This window comes from Crinia signifera, chromosome 2 (assembly GCF_055691185.1).
Source record: "Crinia signifera chromosome 2, ASM5569118v1, whole genome shotgun sequence".
NCBI lineage: Eukaryota > Metazoa > Chordata > Amphibia > Anura > Myobatrachidae > Crinia > Crinia signifera.
The window spans coordinates 102,834,909-102,854,186 of record NC_139218.1 but is presented as its reverse complement, the minus strand read 5'-3'; the positions used below and the strand labels follow the sequence as shown (position 1 = coordinate 102,854,186).

Below are 19,278 nucleotides of genomic sequence, written 5' to 3'. Positions count from 1 at the left end.
ATCTATTGGTAAATTCATCATTTCCCACATTGCATTAAAAAATAAATCAGTGGCTTGCAACTGTAAGCAATTCAGCTGTTACTATTTTGCTAATACCCATTTTAAAACAAATACGCTGCAAACAAAATTGTTTTAAATGCATCAGTCCTCACAAAAATAAATCACTTGTACAAGATTAAAAGTCAAACGCAAATACTCATTCAAAAACATTTTTCTCTACTAATCAACGTTCAAATTCAGAAACGTAAAGATATGTAGACCCATTTTTACTCAAACACACACAACTACAGCACAAAATTGCAGATATGGGATTCAGATCACTGGACCATGCGCTGATAAGCAGCTAGTGGAAACCAGACAAAAAAGTGAACAGCCAATTCACACACAAATACAATACCATACAGGATATGAATGGTTTCCTCAGCGCTAATATAAATTCTTTCTTGTTCTTATGTGAGTTACACCCAAAAAGAAGAAAGAAAAAACACAATAGTGTAATATTGTTAACAGAGAATTTTAAATGTGATACGCCTTTAAATGTTGAAGACTCGTACCAGATTTTTTGTCTACCTGATTAACAGTAGACAAATGCGCTTGTGATTTGAGGGGGATAATTCACCACCGAGGGAATCCACTCTGTCTTCTATTTCCCGTATTTCAGACTCAAAGGGATGAGAAAGACATCATGGTGCAATACGTTTTATTTAATAAAAACAATTCCTTTTAAAATCCACGCAAGGTATATAACAGAGGACTCTCACCATTTGCGCATGTTCACAATGCAATTGTAGACCATAAGAGCTTAAGATGTAACAAAGCAGGCGTCCCTGGAAACTCCTTCGCAGTGATGAGAGCCTCTGCAATCCTCCTCAGCGTGTAGATAGCCGACCGGTTTCGATACAAAGTATCTTCTTCAAGGCTGGTGTATGAATGACACCCTGTATGGGTTTTTATACCCCAATGGAGTAATGCAGAGGCTCTGCCTAATTCCAGACATGGATTACCTATCCATTATGGGTCTCCAGGGATGACATACAATACATACAAAGTCCGTTACACATATTATAGCAATCCCCGCTGCCGCAGCTGTTCTTAATCTGACATATCTCATGCCGGAGACAGCGCTTCCGGCGTCATCGTCTTTAGCCGGATATGACGTTTGCGTTCCAAAAGATATGCGTCTGGTGACCATCACCGGATGTGAAGTATGCGTTCCATTTGCCGATTTGCGTTCCACGCTGTACGGAAGTGGAGTTAATGTCACTCCGTTTTCTCTGTCTAATGTCCTTTGATAGCGTGGATAGCAGCATATATTCTATTCAAAGTGCAGGTGCTTATGTGTCCTCGGGAGAAGGGGCATAAAATTCAAGATATTAGCGAGAATCATGTTTAGCATATCTTTAAAATGGTAACGGATAAAAACATTACATTAATATCAAACAGAATATAAATATAATAAAAAATTGATAAAAATCATAGAAACCATTTAGTCTCAAAATCCTTATTTAGTCCTCCAGGTATGAGTGTCCCATAATTAAAAATTATGGACATCTCACATTTCGCTAATTTCTTATTAAAATCTCCCCTTCTTGTACCTGGGGTTACTTTTTGTAAAATATAAAAAAAAAATTATTTCCTTAGTATTGCACTGGTGGGAATTTTTAAAATGTGCTGATAACGCATGCACATCTAGACCTTTCTTAATATTCCTAAGATGTTCGCTGAGTCTGATTTTGAACGGTCTTGTAGTTCTGCCAATATAGAACTTGGAACAATTACATTCGATAGCATATATCACATTGTTCGAATGACAAGTCAAGAAATCTCTTATTTTGAAAATTTTGCCATTAATCTCGAGCACCTCTTTTTTCATTCCAAAAGTATTGGGTATATTTTTACATCCAACACAATCCCCGCATCGATAAAAACCTTTAGATGAAACAATCGATTTTTGGGGGGAAGGTGGGCACATGCTTTGGACTAGTTTATTCTTCAGATTCGGTGCTCGTCTGAAGATAATGTTGGGGACTGGGGGGATTTTATCTCCAACCACCGGATCCTTTTGGAGAAGGGACCAATGTTTTTTGAGTATTTTTTTAACACTAAAGTGCTGAGATGAAAAATTGGTTATAAAAGACCACTTAAAACGTTCGGATTGATCACGTTCAGTCTTTCTTTTTTTGACCAGCAGATCGTCTCTTTTTAATTGTTCAACTTTAGTTATGGTACTATCTACAGATTTTTCCTCATATCCACTATTCACGAAATTTACTTTCATTTCATCTGCTTGTTTCAAATAGACTGAGGTGTCTGTACAATTTCTCCGAAGTCTCTGTAATTGGCTCATTGGTATGGTATCGAGCCATTGTTGTTGGTGACAACTTTCTTTATTAATGTATGACCTGGAATCTGTTGGTTTTACAAAATTACGTGTCTTAATAGTGCCATCTTCAATATAGATGACTAGGTCCAAAAAGTTGACATGATTTTTACTAATGTCAAAAGACAGTTTAATGCCCCTATCATTAGTATTTAGGTACTCGCAGAAAAGGTCAAGGGTCTCTCTGTCACCCTTCCAAAGAAAAAGAATATCATCTATATACTGCCACCATGAGACCAGGTTTGCCCCATATGGGTGGTGGGACCAGATATAATCGGTCTCCCACGCACCCATAAAAATGTTGGCATAACTGGGGGCAAACCTGGTACCCATGGCGGTCCCCCTCTTTTGTATATAGAAATCCTCCTTGAACAGGAAGTAGTTGTTGTACAAGATAAATTCAATGCCTTTTACCAAAAATTCTTGTAAATTATGTTCTAAATTGGTTCTCTGTAAGGCCTTTTTAACCAAAATTTTCAAAATAAGAGATTTCTTGACTTGTCATTCGAACAATGTGATATATGCTATCGAATGTAATTGTTCCAAGTTCTATATTGGCAGAACTACAAGACCGTTCAAAATCAGACTCAGCGAACATCTTAGGAATATTAAGAAAGGTCTAGATGTGCATGCGTTATCAGCACATTTTAAAAATTCCCACCAGTGCAATACTAAGGAAATAAATTTTTTTTATATTTTACAAAAAGTAACCCCAGGTACAAGAGGGGGAGATTTTAATAAGAAATTAGCGAAATGTGAGATGTCCATAATTTTTAATTATGGGACACTCATACCTGGAGGACTAAATAAGGATTTTGAGACTAAATGGTTTCTATGATTTTTATCAATTTTTTATTATATTTATATTCTGTTTGATATTAATGTAATGTTTTTATCCGTTACCATTTTAAAGATATGCTAAACATGATTCTCGCTAATATCTTGAATTTTATGCCCCTTCTCCCGAGGACACATAAGCACCTGCACTTTGAATAGAATATATGCTGCTATCCACACTATCAAAGGACATTAGACAGAGAAAACAGAGTGACATTACCCCACTTCCGTACAGCGTGGAACGCAAATCGGCAAATGGAACGCATACCTCACATCCGGTGATGGTCACCAGACGCATATCTTTTGGAACGCAAACGTCATATCCGGCTAAAGACGATGACGCCGGAAGTGCTGTCTCCGGCATGAGATATGTCAGATTAAGAACAGCTGCGGCAGCGGGGATTGCTATAATATGTGTAACGGACTTTGTATGTATTGTATGTCATCCCTGGAGACCCATAATGGATAGGTAATCTATGTCTGGAATTAGGCAGAGCCTCTGCATTACTCCATTGGGGTATAAAAACCCATACAGGGTGTCATTCATACACCAGCCTTGAAGAAGATACTTTGTATCGAAACCGGTCGGCTAGCTACACGCTGAGGAGGATTGCAGAGGCTCTCATCACTGCGAAGGAGTTTCCAGGGACGCCTGCTTTGTTACATCTTAAGCTCTTATGGTCTACAATTGCATTGTGGACATGCGCAAATGGTGAGAGTCCTCTGTTATATATCTTGCGTGGATTTTAAAAGGAATTGTTTTTATTAAATAAAACGTATTGCACCATGATGTCTTTCTCATCCCTTTGAGTCTGAAATACGGGAAATAGAAGACAGAGTGGATTCCCTCGGTGGTGAATTATCCCCCTCAAATCACAAGCGCATTTGTCTACTGTTAATCAGGTAGACAAAAAATCTGGAACGAGTCTTCAACATTTAAAGGCGTATCACATTTAAAATTCTCTGTTAACAATATTACACTATTGTGTTTTTTCTTTCTTCTTTTTGGGTGTAACTCACATGAGAACAAGAAAGAATTTATATTAGCGCTGAGGAAACCATTCATATCCTGTATGGTATTGTACAGCACAAAATTGCCATAACGTATAGTGAAAACTGGAAACAACCACTCTGAATGAGCTATCGCCTACCACTTTTTCTATTTCAAAAAGTGGCACAGTCATCAAAAGCAAGCAACATCCATAAGAAACAGAGTTGCCAACTGCCTTCTTGCTGAGAAGAGAGCCCTTTAACTCATCATTGTGGTTGGTGAGTTTGGACACTTTCAAGCACATTTCTCCCATCATTGCCTATAGAAATGATCCCTGAAAGTATAGTCTTAATTCCCATTTGTTGATGGTTTAGCTAGACCATAAGAATCAGTATTTAAAGTAATGGAGACATTTTTGTACCATTTTTGAAAGTGGGTAATCGTATTGTTACCCAATTTTCACAAACATAACCTGCTCCACAAATTGAATGATTAAAGTATACAAACTATAAATGGTTTGTTGTAAGTCTAGAGACATTTTAAAATATAATTATTTAGCAGATTATAATATTGGCATACATAAAGATGTTAGTCTTAAATATCAAACAGAATACTTAGCAATTAAAATAATGCACTAATATTACTATCGAAAATCTATTGGTAATTTCATCATTTCCCACATTGCATTCAAAAATAAATCAGTGGCTTGCAACTGTAAGCAATTCAGCTGTTACTATTTTGCTAATACCCATTTTAAAACAAATACGCTGCAAACTAAATTGTTTTAAATGCATCAGTCCTCACTAAAATAAATCACTTGTACAAGATTAAAAGTCAAACGCAAATACTCATTCAAAAACATTTTTCTCTACTAATCAACGTTCAAATTCAGAAACGTAAAGATATGTAGACCCATATTTACTCAAACACACACAACTACAGCACAAAATTGCCATAACGTATAGTGAAAACTGGAAACAACCACTCTAAATGAACTCTCTCCTACCACTTTTTCTATTTAAAAAAGTGGCACAGTCATCAAAAGCAAGCAACATCCATAAGAAACAGAGTTGACAACTGCCTTCATGCTGAGAAGAGAACACTTTAACTCATCATTGTGGTTGGTGAGTTTGGACACTTTCAAGCTCATTTCTCCCATCATTGCGTATAGAAATGATCCCTGAAAGTATAGTCTTAATTCCCATTTGTTGATGGTTTAGCTAGACCATAAGAATCAGTATTTAAAGTAATGGAGACATTTTTGTACCATTTTTGAAAGTGGGTAATCGTATTGTTACCCAATTTTCACAAACATAACCTGCTCCACAAATTGAATGATTAAAGTATACAAACTATAAATGGTTTGTTGTAAGTCTGGAGACATTTTAAAATAGAATTATTTAGCAGATTATAATATTGGCATACATAAAGATGTTGGTCTTAAATATCAAACAGAATACTTAGCAATTAAAATAATGCACTAATATTACTATCGAAAATCTATTGGTAATTTCATCATTTCCCACATTGCATTCAAAAATAAATCAGTGGCTTGCAACTGTAAGCATTTCAGCTGTTACTATTTTGCTAATACCCATTTTAAAACAAATATGCTACAAAAAAAATTGTTTTAAATGCATCAGTCCTCACAAAAATAAATCACTTGTACAAGATTAAAAGTCAAACGCAAATACTCATTCAAAAACATTTTTCTCTACTAATCAACGTTCAATTTCAGAAACGTAAAGATATGTAGACCCATATTTACTCAAACACACACAACTACAGCACAAAATTGCCATAACGTATAATGAAAACTGGAAACAACCACTCTGAATGAGCTCTCTCCTACCACTTTTTCTATTTCAAAAAGTGGCACAGTCATCAAAAGCTAGCAACATCCATAAAAAACAGAGTTGCCAACTGCCTTCATGCTGAGAAGAGAACCCTTTAACTCATCATTGTGGTTGGTGAGTTTGGACACTTTCAAGCACATTTCTCCCATCATTGCCTATAGAAATGATCCCTGAAAGTATAGTCTTAATTCCCATTTGTTGATGGTTTAGCTAGACCATAAGAATCAGTATTTAAAGTAATGGAGACATTTTTGTACCATTTTTGAAAGTGGGTAATCGTATTGTTACCCAATTTTCACAAACATAACCTGCTCCACAAATTGAATGATTAAAGTATACAAACTATAAATGGTTTGTTGTAAGTCTAGAGACATTTTAAAATAGAATCATTTAGCAGATTATAATATTGGCATACATAAAGATGTTGGTCTTAAATATCAAACAGAATACTTAGCAATTAAAATAATGCACTAATATTACTATCGAAAATCTATTGGTAATTTCATCATTTCCCACATTGCATTCAAAAATAAATCAGTGGCTTGCAACTGTAAGCAATTCAGCTGTTACTATTTTGCTAATACCCATTTTAAAACAAATATGCATCAGTCCTCATAAAAATAAATCACTTGTACAAGATTAAAAGTCAAACGCAAATACTCATTCAAAAACATTTTTCTCTTCTAATCAACGTTCAAATTCAGAATCGTAAAGATATGTAGACCCATATTTACTCAAACACACACAACTACAGCACAAAATTGCCATAACGTATAGTGAAAACTGGAAACAACCACTCTGAATGAGCTCTCTCCTACCACTGTTTCTATTTCAAAAAGTGGCACAGTCATCAAAAGCAAGAAACATCCATAAGGAACAGAGTTGCCAACTGCCTTCATGCTGAGAAGAGAACCCTTTAACTCATCATTGTGGTTGGTGAGTTTGGACACTTTCAAGCACATTTCTCCCATCAATGCCTATAGAAATGATCCCTGAAAGTATAGTGTTAATTCCCATTTGTTGATGGTTTAGCTAGACCATAAGAATCAGTATTTAAAGTAATGGAGACATTTTTGTACCATTTTTGAAAGTGGGTAATCGTATTGTTACCCAATTTTCACAAACATAACCTGCTCCACAAATTGAATGATTAAAGTATACAAACTATAAATGGTTTGTTGTAAGTCTAGAGACATTTTAAAATAGAATTATTTAGCAGAGTATAATATTGGCATACATAAAGATGTTGGTCTTAAATATCAAACAGAATACTTAGCAATTAAAATAATGCACTAATATTACTATCGAAAATCTATTGGTAATTTCATCATTTCCCACATTGCATTCAAAAATAAATCAGTGGCTTGCAACTGTAAGCAATTCAGCTGTTACTATTTGCTAATACCCATTTTAAAACAAATATGCTGCAAACAAAATTGTTTTAAATGCATCAGTCCTCATAAAAATAAATCACTTGTACAAGATTAAAAGTCAAATGCAAATACTCAATCTAAAACATTTTTCTCTACTAATCAACGTTCAAATTCAGAAACGTAAAGATATGTAGACCCATATTTACTCAAACACACACAACTACAGCACAAAATTGCCATAACGTATATTGAAAACTGGAAACAACCACTCTGAATGAGCTCTCTCCTACCACTTTTTCTATTTCAAAAAGTGGCACAGTCATCAAAAGCAAGCAACATCCATAAGAAACAGAGTTGCCAACTGCCTTCATGCTGAGAAGAGAACCCTTTAACTCATCATTGTGGTTGGTGAGTTTGGACACTTTCAAGCACATTTCTCCCGTCATTGCCTATAGAAATGATCCCTTGAAAGTATAGTCTTAATTCCCATTTGTTGATGGTTTAGCTAGACCATAAGAATCAGTATTTAAAGTAATGGAGACATTTTTGTACCATTTTTGAAAGTGGGTAATCGTATTGTTACCCAATTTTCACAATCATAACCTGCTCCACAAATTGAATTAATAAAGTATACAAACTATAAATGGTTTGTTGTAAGTCTAGAGACATTTTAAAATAGAATTATTTAGCAGATTATAATATTGGCATACATAAAGATGTTAGTCTTAAATATCAAACAGAATACTTAGCAATTAAAATAATGCACTAATATTACTATCGAAAATCTATTGGTAATTTCATCATTTCCCACATTGCATTAAAAAATAAATCAGCGGCTTGCAACTGTAAGCAATTCAGCTGTTACTATTTTGCTAATACCCATTTTAAAACAAATATGCTACAAAAAAATTGTTTTAAATGCATCAGTCCTCATAAAAATAAATCACTTGTACAAGATTAAAAGTCAAACGCAAATACTCAGTCAAAAACATTTTTCTCTACTAATCAACGTTCAAATTCAGAAACGTAAAGATATGTAGACCCATATTTACTCAAACACACACAACTACAGCACAAAATTGCCATAACGTATAATGAAAACTGGAAACAACCACTCTGAATGAGCTCTCTCCTACCACTTTTTCTATTTCAAAAAGTGGCACAGTCATCAAAAGCAAGTAACATCCATAAGAAACAGAGTTGCCAACTGCCTTCATGCTGAGAAGAGAGCCCTTTAACTCATCATTGTGATTGGTGAGTTTGGACACTTTCAAGCACATTTCTCCCATCATTGCTTATAGAAATGATCCCTGAAAGTATAGTCTTAATTCCCATTTGTTGATGGTTTAGCTAGACCATAAGAATCAGTATTTAAAGTAATGGAGACATTTTTGTACCATTTTTAAAAGTGGGTAATCGTATTGTTACCCAATTTTCACAATCATAACCTGCTCCACAAATTGAATGATTAAAGTATACAAACTATAAATGGTTTGTTGTAAGTCTAGAGACATTTTAAAATAGAATTATTTAGCAGATTATAATATTGGCATACACTAAGATGTTGGTCTTAAATATCAAACAGAATACTTAGCAATTAAAATAATGCACTAATATTACTATCGAAAATCTATTGGTAATTTCATCATTTCCCACATTGCATTCAAAAATAAATCTGTGGCTTGCAACTGTAAGCAATTCAGCAGTTACTATTTTGCTAATACCCATTTTAAAACAAATATGCTACAAAAAAAATTGTTTTAAATGCATCAGTCCTCATAAAAATAAATCACTTGTACAAGATTAAAAGTCAAACGCAAATACTCATTCAAAAACATTTTTCTCTACTAATCAACGTTCAAATTCAGAAACGTAAAGATATGTAGACCCATATTTACTCAAACACACACAACTACAGCACAAAATTGCCATAACGTATAATGAAAACTGGAAACAACCACTCTGAATGTGCTCTCTCCTACCACTTTTTCTATTTCAAAAAGTGGCACAGTCATCAAAAGCAAGCAACATCCATAAGAAACAGAGTTGCCAACTGCCTTCATGCTGAGAAGAGAGCCCTTTAACTCATCATTGTTTTTGGTGAGTTTGGACACTTTCAAGCACATTTCTCCCATCATTGCCTATAGAAATGATCCCTGAAAGTATATTTGTTGATGGTTTAGCTAGACCATAAGAATCAGTATTTAAAGTAATGGAGACATTTTTGTACCATTTTTGAAAGTGGGTAATCGTATTGTTACCCAATTTTCACAATCATAACCTGCTCCACAAATTGAATGATTAAAGTATACAAACTATAAATGGTTTGTTGTAAGTCTAGAGACATTTTAAAATAGAATTATTTAGCAGATTATAATATTGGCATACATAAAGATGTTGGTCTTAAATATCAAACAGAATACTTAGCAATTAAAATAATGCACTAATATTACTATCGAAAATCTATTGGTAATTTTATCATTTCCCAAATTGCATTCAAAAAGAAATCAGTGGCTTGCAACTGTAAGCAATTCAGCTGTTACTATTTTGCTAATACCCATTTTAAAACAAATACGCTGCAAACAAAATTGTTTTAAATGCATCAGTCCTCATAAAAATAAATCACTTGTACAAGATTAAAAGTCAAACGCAAATACTCATTCAAAAACATTTTTCTCTACTAATCAACATTCAAATTCAGAAACGTAAAGATATGTAGACCGATATTTACACAAACACACACAACTACAGCACAAAATTGCCATAACGTATAGTGAAAACTGGAAACAACCACTCTGAATGAGCTCTCTCCTACCACTTTTTCTATTTCAAAAAGTGGCACAGTCATCAAAAGCAAGCAACATCCATAAGAAACAGAGTTGCCAACTGCCTTCATGCTGAGAAGAGAGCCCTCTAACTCATCATTGTGGTTGGTGAGTTTGGACACTTTCAAGCCCATTTCTCCCATCATTGCCTATAGAAATGATCCCTGAAAGTATAGTCTTAATTCCCATTAGTTGATGGTTTAGCTAGACCATAAGAATCAGTATTTAAAGTAATGGAGACATTTTTATACCATTTTTGAAAGTGGGTAATCGTATTGTTACCCAATTTTCACAAACATAACCTGCTCCACAAATTGAATGATTAAAGTATACAAACTATAAATGGTTTGTTGTAAGTCTAGAGACATTTTAAAATAGAATTATTTAGCAGATTATAATATTGGCATACACTAAGATGTTGGTCTTAAATATCAAACAGAATACTTAGCAATTAAAATAATGCACTAATATTACTATCGAAAATCTATTGGTAATTTTATCATTTCCCAAAATGCATTCAAAAATAAATCAGTGGCTTGCAACTGTAAGCAATTCAGCTTTTACTATTTTGCTAATACCCATTTTAAAACAAATACGCTGCAAACATAATTGTTTTAAATGCATCAGTCCTCATAAAAATAAATCACTTGTACAAGATTAAAAGTCAAATGCAAATACTCAATCAAAAACATTTTTCTCTACTAATCAACGTTCAAATTCAGAAACGTAAAGATATGTAGACCCATATTTACTCAAACACACACAACTACAGCACAAAATTGCCATAACGTATAATGAAAACTGGAAACAACCACTCTGAATGAGCTCTCTCCTACCACTTTTTCTATTTCAAAAAGTGGCACAGTCATCAAAAGCAAGCAACATCCCTAAGAAACAGAGTTGCCAACTACCTTCATGCTGAGAAGAGAGCCCTTTAACTCATCATTGTGGTTGGTGAGTTTGGACACTTTCAAGCACATTTCTCCCATCATTGCCTATAGAAATGATCCCTGAAAGTATAGTCTTAATTCCCATTTGTTGATGGTTTAGCTAGACCATAAGAATCAGTATTTAAAGTAATGGAGACATTTTTGTACCATTTTTGAAAGTGGGTAATCGTATTGTTACCCAATTTTCACAAACATAACCTGCTCCACAAATTGAATGATTAAAGTATACAAACTATAAATGGTTTGTTGTAAGTCTAGAGACATTTTAAAATAGAATTATTTAGCAGATTATAATATTGGCATACACTAAGATGTTGGTTTTAAATATCAAACAGAATACTTAGCAATTAAAATAATGCACTAATATTACTATCGAAAATCTATTGGTAATTTTATCATTTCCCAAATTGCATTCAAAAATAAATCAGTGGCTTGCAACTGTAAGCAATTCAGCTGTTACTATTTTGCTAATACCCATTTTAAAACAAATATGCTGCAAACAAAATTGTTTTAAATGCATCAGTCCTCATAAAAATAAATCACTTGTACAAGATTAAAAGTCAAACGCAAATACTCATTCAAAAACATTTTTCTCTACTAATCAACATTCAAATTCAGAAACGTAAAGATATGTAGACCGATATTTACACAAACACACAACTACAGCACAAAATTGCCATAACGTATAGTGAAAACTGGAAACAACCACTCTGAATGAGCTCTCTCCTACCACTTTTTCTATTTCAAAAAGTGGCACAGTCATCAAAAGCAAGCAACATCCATAAGAATTAGAGTTGCCAACTGCCTTCATGCTGAGAAGAGAGCCCTCTAACTCATCATTGTGGTTGGTGAGTTTGGACACTTTCAAGCACATTTCTCCCATCATTGCCTATAGAAATGATCCCTGAAAGTATAGTCTTAATTCCCATTTGTTGATGGTTTAGCTAGACCATAAGAATCAGTATTTAAAGTAATGGAGACATTTTTGTACCATTTTTGAAAGTGGGTAATCGTATTGTTACCCAATTTTCACAAACATAACCTGCTCCACAAATTGAATGATTAAAGTATACAAACTATAAATGGTTTGTTGTAAGTCTGGAGACATTTTAAAATAGAATTATTTAGCAGATTATAATATTGGCATACATAAAGATGTTGGTCTTAAATATCAAACAGAATACTTAGCAATTAAAATAATGCACTAATATTACTATCGAAAATCTATTGGTAATTTCATCATTTCCCACATTGCATTCAAAAATAAATCAGTGGCTTGCAACTGTAAGCAATTCAGCTGTTACTATTTTGCTAATACCCATTTTAAAACAAATATGCTACAAAAAAAATTGTTTTAAATGCATCAGTCCTCATAAAAATAAATCACTTGTACAAGATTAAAAGTCAAACGCAAATACTCAGTCAAAAACATTTTTCTCTACTAATCAACGTTCAAATTCAGAAACGTAAAGATATGTAGACCCATATTTACTCAAACACACACAACTACAGCACAAAATTGCCATAACGTATAATGAAAACTGGAAACAACCACTCTGAATGAGCTCTCTCCTACCACTTTTTCTATTTCAAAAAGTGGCACAGTCATCAAAAGCAAGCAACATCCCTAAGAAACAGAGTTGCCAACTGCCTTCATGCTGAGAAGAGAGCCCTTTAACTCATCATTGTGGTTGGTGAGTTTGGACACTTTCAAGCACATTTCTCCCATCATTGCCTATAGAAATGATCCCTGAAAGTATAGTCTTAATTCCCATTTGTTGATGGTTTAGCTAGACCATAAGAATCAGTATTTAAAGTAATGGAGACATTTTTGTACCATTTTTGAAAGTGGGTAATCGTATTGTTACCCAATTTTCACAATCATAACCTGCTCCACAAATTGAATGATTAAAGTATACAAACTATAAATGGTTTGTTGTAAGTCTAGAGACATTTTAAAATAGAATTATTTAGCAGATTATAATATTGGCATACATAAAGATGTTGGTCTTAAATATCAAACAGAATACTTAGCAATTAAAATAATGCACTAATATTACTATCGAAAATCTATTGGTAATTTTATCATTTCCCAAATTGCATTCAAAAAGAAATCAGTGGCTTGCAACTGTAAGCAATTCAGCTGTTACTATTTTGCTAATACCCATTTTAAAACAAATACGCTGCAAACAAAATTGTTTTAAATGCATCAGTCCTCATAAAAATAAATCACTTGTACAAGATTAAAAGTCAAACGCAAATACTCATTCAAAAACATTTTTCTCTACTAATCAACATTCAAATTCAGAAACGTAAAGATATGTAGACCGATATTTACACAAACACACACAACTACAGCACAAAATTGCCATAACGTATAGTGAAAACTGGAAACAACCACTCTGAATGAGCTCTCTCCTACCACTTTTTCTATTTCAAAAAGTGGCACAGTCATCAAAAGCAAGCAACATCCATAAGAAACAGAGTTGCCAACTGCCTTCATGCTGAGAAGAGAGCCCTCTAACTCATCATTGTGGTTGGTGAGTTTGGACACTTTCAAGCACATTTCTCCCATCATTGCCTATAGAAATGATCCCTGAAAGTATAGTCTTAATTCCCATTAGTTGATGGTTTAGCTAGACCATAAGAATCAGTATTTAAAGTAATGGAGACATTTTTATACCATTTTTGAAAGTGGGTAATCGTATTGTTACCCAATTTTCACAAACATAACCTGCTCCACAAATTGAATGATTAAAGTATACAAACTATAAATGGTTTGTTGTAAGTCTAGAGACATTTTAAAATAGAATTATTTAGCAGATTATAATATTGGCATACACTAAGATGTTGGTCTTAAATATCAAACAGAATACTTAGCAATTAAAATAATGCACTAATATTACTATCGAAAATCTATTGGTAATTTTATCATTTCCCAAAATGCATTCAAAAATAAATCAGTGGCTTGCAACTGTAAGCAATTCAGCTTTTACTATTTTGCTAATACCCATTTTAAAACAAATACGCTGCAAACATAATTGTTTTAAATGCATCAGTCCTCATAAAAATAAATCACTTGTACAAGATTAAAAGTCAAATGCAAATACTCAATCAAAAACATTTTTCTCTACTAATCAACGTTCAAATTCAGAAACGTAAAGATATGTAGACCCATATTTACTCAAACACACACAACTACAGCACAAAATTGCCATAACGTATAATGAAAACTGGAAACAACCACTCTGAATGAGCTCTCTCCTACCACTTTTTCTATTTCAAAAAGTGGCACAGTCATCAAAAGCAAGCAACATCCCTAAGAAACAGAGTTGCCAACTACCTTCATGCTGAGAAGAGAGCCCTTTAACTCATCATTGTGGTTGGTGAGTTTGGACACTTTCAAGCACATTTCTCCCATCATTGCCTATAGAAATGATCCCTGAAAGTATAGTCTTAATTCCCATTTGTTGATGGTTTAGCTAGACCATAAGAATCAGTATTTAAAGTAATGGAGACATTTTTGTACCATTTTTGAAAGTGGGTAATCGTATTGTTACCCAATTTTCACAAACATAACCTGCTCCACAAATTGAATGATTAAAGTATACAAACTATAAATGGTTTGTTGTAAGTCTAGAGACATTTTAAAATAGAATTATTTAGCAGATTATAATATTGGCATACACTAAGATGTTGGTTTTAAATATCAAACAGAATACTTAGCAATTAAAATAATGCACTAATATTACTATCGAAAATCTATTGGTAATTTTATCATTTCCCAAATTGCATTCAAAAATAAATCAGTGGCTTGCAACTGTAAGCAATTCAGCTGTTACTATTTTGCTAATACCCATTTTAAAACAAATATGCTGCAAACAAAATTGTTTTAAATGCATCAGTCCTCATAAAAATAAATCACTTGTACAAGATTAAAAGTCAAACGCAAATACTCATTCAAAAACATTTTTCTCTACTAATCAACATTCAAATTCAGAAACGTAAAGATATGTAGACCGATATTTACACAAACACACACAACTACAGCACAAAATTGCCATAACGTATAGTGAAAACTGGAAACAACCACTCTGAATGAGCTCTCTCCTACCACTTTTTCTATTTCAAAAAGTGGCACAGTCATCAAAAGCAAGCAACATCCATAAGAATTAGAGTTGCCAACTGCCTTCATGCTGAGAAGAGAGCCCTCTAACTCATCATTGTGGTTGGTGAGTTTGGACACTTTCAAGCACATTTCTCCCATCATTGCCTATAGAAATGATCCCTGAAAGTATAGTCTTAATTCCCATTTGTTGATGGTTTAGCTAGACCATAAGAATCAGTATTTAAAGTAATGGAGACATTTTTGTACCATTTTTGAAAGTGGGTAATCGTATTGTTACCCAATTTTCACAAACATAACCTGCTCCACAAATTGAATGATTAAAGTATACAAACTATAAATGGTTTGTTGTAAGTCTGGAGACATTTTAAAATAGAATTATTTAGCAGATTATAATATTGGCATACATAAAGATGTTGGTCTTAAATATCAAACAGAATACTTAGCAATTAAAATAATGCACTAATATTACTATCGAAAATCTATTGGTAATTTCATCATTTCCCACATTGCATTCAAAAATAAATCAGTGGCTTGCAACTGTAAGCAATTCAGCTGTTACTATTTTGCTAATACCCATTTTAAAACAAATATGCTACAAAAAAAATTGTTTTAAATGCATCAGTCCTCATAAAAATAAATCACTTGTACAAGATTAAAAGTCAAACGCAAATACTCAGTCAAAAACATTTTTCTCTACTAATCAACGTTCAAATTCAGAAACGTAAAGATATGTAGACCCATATTTACTCAAACACACACAACTACAGCACAAAATTGCCATAACGTATAATGAAAACTGGAAACAACCACTCTGAATGAGCTCTCTCCTACCACTTTTTCTATTTCAAAAAGTGGCACAGTCATCAAAAGCAAGCAACATCCATAAGAAACAGAGTTGCCAACTGCCTTCATGCTGAGAAGAGAGCCCTTTAACTCATCATTGTGGTTGGTGAGTTTGGACACTTTCAAGCACATTTCTCCCATCATTGCCTATAGAAATGATCCCTGAAAGTATAGTCTTAATTCCCATTTGTTGATGGTTTAGCTAGACCATAAGAATCAGTATTTAAAGTAATGGAGACATTTTTGTACCATTTTTGAAAGTGGGTAATCGTATTGTTACCCAATTTTCACAATCATAACCTGCTCCACAAATTGAATGATTAAAGTATACAAACTATAAATGGTTTGTTGTAAGTCTAGAGACATTTTAAAATAGAATTATTTAGCAGATTATAATATTGGCATACATAAAAATGTTGGTCTTAAATATCAAACAGAATACTTAGCAATTAAAATAATGCACTAATATTACTATCGAAAATCTATTGGTAAATTCATCATTTCCCACATTGCATTCAAAAATAAATCAGTGGCTTGCAACTGTAAGCAATTCAGCTGTTACTATTTTGCTAATACCCATTTTAAAACAAATACGCTGCAAACAAAATTGTTTTAAATGCATCAGTCCTCACAAAAATAAATCACTTGTACAAGATTAAAAGTCAAACGCAAATACTCATTCAAAAACATTTTTCTCTACTAATCAACGTTCAAATTCAGAAACGTAAAGATATGTAGACCCATATTTACTCAAACACACACAACTACAGCACAAAATTGCCTTAACGTATAATGAAAACTGGAAACAACCACTCTGAATGAGCTCTCTCCTACCACTTTTTCTATTTCAAAAAGTGGCACAGTCATCAAAAGCAAGCAACATCCATAAGAAACAGAGTTGCCAACTGCCTTCATGCTGAGAAGAGAGCCCTTTAACTCATCATTGTGGTTGGTGAGTTTGGACACTTTCAAGCACATTTCTCCCATCATTGCCTATAGAAATGATCCCTGAAAGTATAGTCTTAATTCCCATTTGTTGATGGTTTAGCTAGACCATAAGAATCAGTATTTAAAGTAATGGAGACATTTTTGTACCATTTTTGAAAGTGGGTAATCGTATTGTTACCCAATTTTCACAATCATAACCTGCTCCAAAAATTGAATGATTAAAGTATACAAACTATAAATGGTTTGTTGTAAGTCTGGAGACATTTTAAAATAGAATTATTTAGCAGATTATAATATTGGCATACACTAAGATGTTGGTCTTAAATATCAAACAGAATACTTAGCAATTAAAATAATGCACTAATATTACTATCGAAAATCTATTGGTAATTTTATTATTTCCCAAAATGCATTAAAAAATAAATCAGTGGCTTGCAACTGTAAGCAATTCAGCTTTTACTATTTTGCTAATACCCATTTTAAAACAAGTACGCTGCAAACAAAATTGTTTTAAATGCATCAGTCCTCATAAAAATAAATCACTTGTACAAGATTAAAAGTCAAATGCAAATACTCAATCAAAAACATTTTTCTCTACTAATCAACGTTCAAATTCAGAAACGTAAAGATATGTAGACCCATATTTACTCAAACACACACAACTACAGCACAAAATTGCCATAACGTATAATGAAAACTGGAAACAACCACTCTGAATGAGCTCTCTCCTACCACTTTTTCTATTTCAAAAAGTGGCACAGTCATCAAAAGCAAGCAACATCCATAAGAAACAGAGTTGCCAACTGCCTTCATGCTGAGAAGAGAGCCCTTTAACTCATCATTGTGGTTGGTGAGTTTGGACACTTTCAAGCACATTTCTCCCATCATTGCCTATAGAAAAGATCCCTGAAAGTATATTTGTTGATGGTTTAGCTAGACCATAAGAATCAGTATTTAAAGTAATGGAGACATTTTTGTACCATTTTTGAAAGTGGGTAATCGTATTGTTACCCAATTTTCACAATCATAACCTGCTCCACAAATTGAATGATTAAAGTATACAAACTATAAATGGTTTGTTGTAAGTCTAGAGACATTTTAAAATAGAATTATTTAGCAGATTATAATATTGGCATACATAAAGATGTTGGTCTTAAATATCAAACAGAATACTTAGCAATTAAAATAATGCACTAATATTACTATCGAAAATCTATTGGTAAATTCATCATTTCCCACATTGCATTAAAAAATAAATCAGTGGCTTGCAACTGTAAGCAATTCAGCTGTTACTATTTTGCTAATACCCATTTTAAAACAAATACGCTGCAAACAAAATTGTTTTAAATGCATCAGTCCTCACAAAAATAAATCACTTGTACAAGATTAAAAGTCAAACGCAAATACTCATTCAAAAACATTTTTCTCTACTAATCAACGTTCAAATTCAGAAACGTAAAGATATGTAGACCCATTTTTACTCAAACACACACAACTACAGCACAAAATTGCAGATATGGGATTCAGATCACTGGACCATGCGCTGATAAGCAGCTAGTGGAAACCAGACAAAAAAGTGAACAGCCAATTCACACACAAATACAATACCATACAGGATATGAATGGTTTCCTCAGCGCTAATATAAATTCTTTCTTGTTCTTATGTGAGTTACACCCAAAAAGAAGAAAGAAAAAACACAATAGTGTAATATTGTTAACAGAGAATTTTAAATGTGATACGCCTTTAAATGTTGAAGACTCGTACCAGATTTTTTGTCTACCTGATTAACAGTAGACAAATGCGCTTGTGATTTGAGGGGGATAATTCACCACCGAGGGAATCCACTCTGTCTTCTATTTCCCGTATTTCAGACTCAAAGGGATGAGAAAGACATCATGGTGCAATACGTTTTATTTAATAAAAACAATTCCTTTTAAAATCCACGCAAGGTATATAACAGAGGACTCTCACCATTTGCGCATGTTCACAATGCAATTGTAGACCATAAGAGCTTAAGATGTAACAAAGCAGGCGTCCCTGGAAACTCCTTCGCAGTGATGAGAGCCTCTGCAATCCTCCTCAGCGTGTAGATAGCCGACCGGTTTCGATACAAAGTATCTTCTTCAAGGCTGGTGTATGAATGAC

General features: G+C 33.4%; 17 non-coding genes across 17 annotated transcripts; all 17 read right to left on the bottom strand.

Annotated features, from left to right (window-relative positions):
• Positions 1 to 4,342: 4,342 nt before the first annotated feature.
• On the bottom strand, positions 4,343 to 4,558 carry LOC146061356 (small nucleolar RNA U3). Its single transcript, XR_014470871.1, has one exon. It is a non-coding gene; the product is annotated as a small nucleolar RNA U3 (small nucleolar RNA).
• Positions 4,559 to 5,188: 630 nt separating this feature from the next.
• Positions 5,189 to 5,404, bottom strand: LOC146061396 (small nucleolar RNA U3). The gene has a single exon (XR_014470905.1). It is a non-coding gene; the product is annotated as a small nucleolar RNA U3 (small nucleolar RNA).
• A 630-nt stretch (positions 5,405 to 6,034) lies between these two features.
• On the bottom strand, positions 6,035 to 6,250 carry LOC146060948 (small nucleolar RNA U3). The gene has a single exon (XR_014470516.1). It is a non-coding gene; the product is annotated as a small nucleolar RNA U3 (small nucleolar RNA).
• Positions 6,251 to 6,856: 606 nt separating this feature from the next.
• Positions 6,857 to 7,072, bottom strand: LOC146061403 (small nucleolar RNA U3). Its single transcript, XR_014470912.1, has one exon. It is a non-coding gene; the product is annotated as a small nucleolar RNA U3 (small nucleolar RNA).
• A 629-nt stretch (positions 7,073 to 7,701) lies between these two features.
• Positions 7,702 to 7,918, bottom strand: LOC146061114 (small nucleolar RNA U3). The gene has a single exon (XR_014470662.1). It is a non-coding gene; the product is annotated as a small nucleolar RNA U3 (small nucleolar RNA).
• Positions 7,919 to 8,547: 629 nt separating this feature from the next.
• Positions 8,548 to 8,763, bottom strand: LOC146061398 (small nucleolar RNA U3). Its single transcript, XR_014470907.1, has one exon. It is a non-coding gene; the product is annotated as a small nucleolar RNA U3 (small nucleolar RNA).
• Positions 8,764 to 9,396: 633 nt separating this feature from the next.
• Positions 9,397 to 9,609, bottom strand: LOC146061412 (small nucleolar RNA U3). Its single transcript, XR_014470918.1, has one exon. It is a non-coding gene; the product is annotated as a small nucleolar RNA U3 (small nucleolar RNA).
• Positions 9,610 to 10,226: 617 nt separating this feature from the next.
• LOC146060937 (small nucleolar RNA U3) lies at positions 10,227 to 10,442 on the bottom strand. The gene has a single exon (XR_014470506.1). It is a non-coding gene; the product is annotated as a small nucleolar RNA U3 (small nucleolar RNA).
• A 630-nt stretch (positions 10,443 to 11,072) lies between these two features.
• Positions 11,073 to 11,288, bottom strand: LOC146061149 (small nucleolar RNA U3). Its single transcript, XR_014470693.1, has one exon. It is a non-coding gene; the product is annotated as a small nucleolar RNA U3 (small nucleolar RNA).
• Positions 11,289 to 11,916: 628 nt separating this feature from the next.
• On the bottom strand, positions 11,917 to 12,132 carry LOC146061203 (small nucleolar RNA U3). The gene has a single exon (XR_014470737.1). It is a non-coding gene; the product is annotated as a small nucleolar RNA U3 (small nucleolar RNA).
• Positions 12,133 to 12,762: 630 nt separating this feature from the next.
• Positions 12,763 to 12,978, bottom strand: LOC146061173 (small nucleolar RNA U3). The gene has a single exon (XR_014470714.1). It is a non-coding gene; the product is annotated as a small nucleolar RNA U3 (small nucleolar RNA).
• A 630-nt stretch (positions 12,979 to 13,608) lies between these two features.
• On the bottom strand, positions 13,609 to 13,824 carry LOC146061072 (small nucleolar RNA U3). Its single transcript, XR_014470624.1, has one exon. It is a non-coding gene; the product is annotated as a small nucleolar RNA U3 (small nucleolar RNA).
• Positions 13,825 to 14,454: 630 nt separating this feature from the next.
• Positions 14,455 to 14,670, bottom strand: LOC146061148 (small nucleolar RNA U3). Its single transcript, XR_014470692.1, has one exon. It is a non-coding gene; the product is annotated as a small nucleolar RNA U3 (small nucleolar RNA).
• A 630-nt stretch (positions 14,671 to 15,300) lies between these two features.
• Positions 15,301 to 15,516, bottom strand: LOC146061202 (small nucleolar RNA U3). Its single transcript, XR_014470736.1, has one exon. It is a non-coding gene; the product is annotated as a small nucleolar RNA U3 (small nucleolar RNA).
• Positions 15,517 to 16,146: 630 nt separating this feature from the next.
• Positions 16,147 to 16,362, bottom strand: LOC146061004 (small nucleolar RNA U3). Its single transcript, XR_014470566.1, has one exon. It is a non-coding gene; the product is annotated as a small nucleolar RNA U3 (small nucleolar RNA).
• A 630-nt stretch (positions 16,363 to 16,992) lies between these two features.
• On the bottom strand, positions 16,993 to 17,208 carry LOC146061003 (small nucleolar RNA U3). The gene has a single exon (XR_014470565.1). It is a non-coding gene; the product is annotated as a small nucleolar RNA U3 (small nucleolar RNA).
• Positions 17,209 to 17,838: 630 nt separating this feature from the next.
• On the bottom strand, positions 17,839 to 18,054 carry LOC146061251 (small nucleolar RNA U3). Its single transcript, XR_014470779.1, has one exon. It is a non-coding gene; the product is annotated as a small nucleolar RNA U3 (small nucleolar RNA).
• Between the last annotated feature and the right edge of the window lie 1,224 nt (positions 18,055 to 19,278).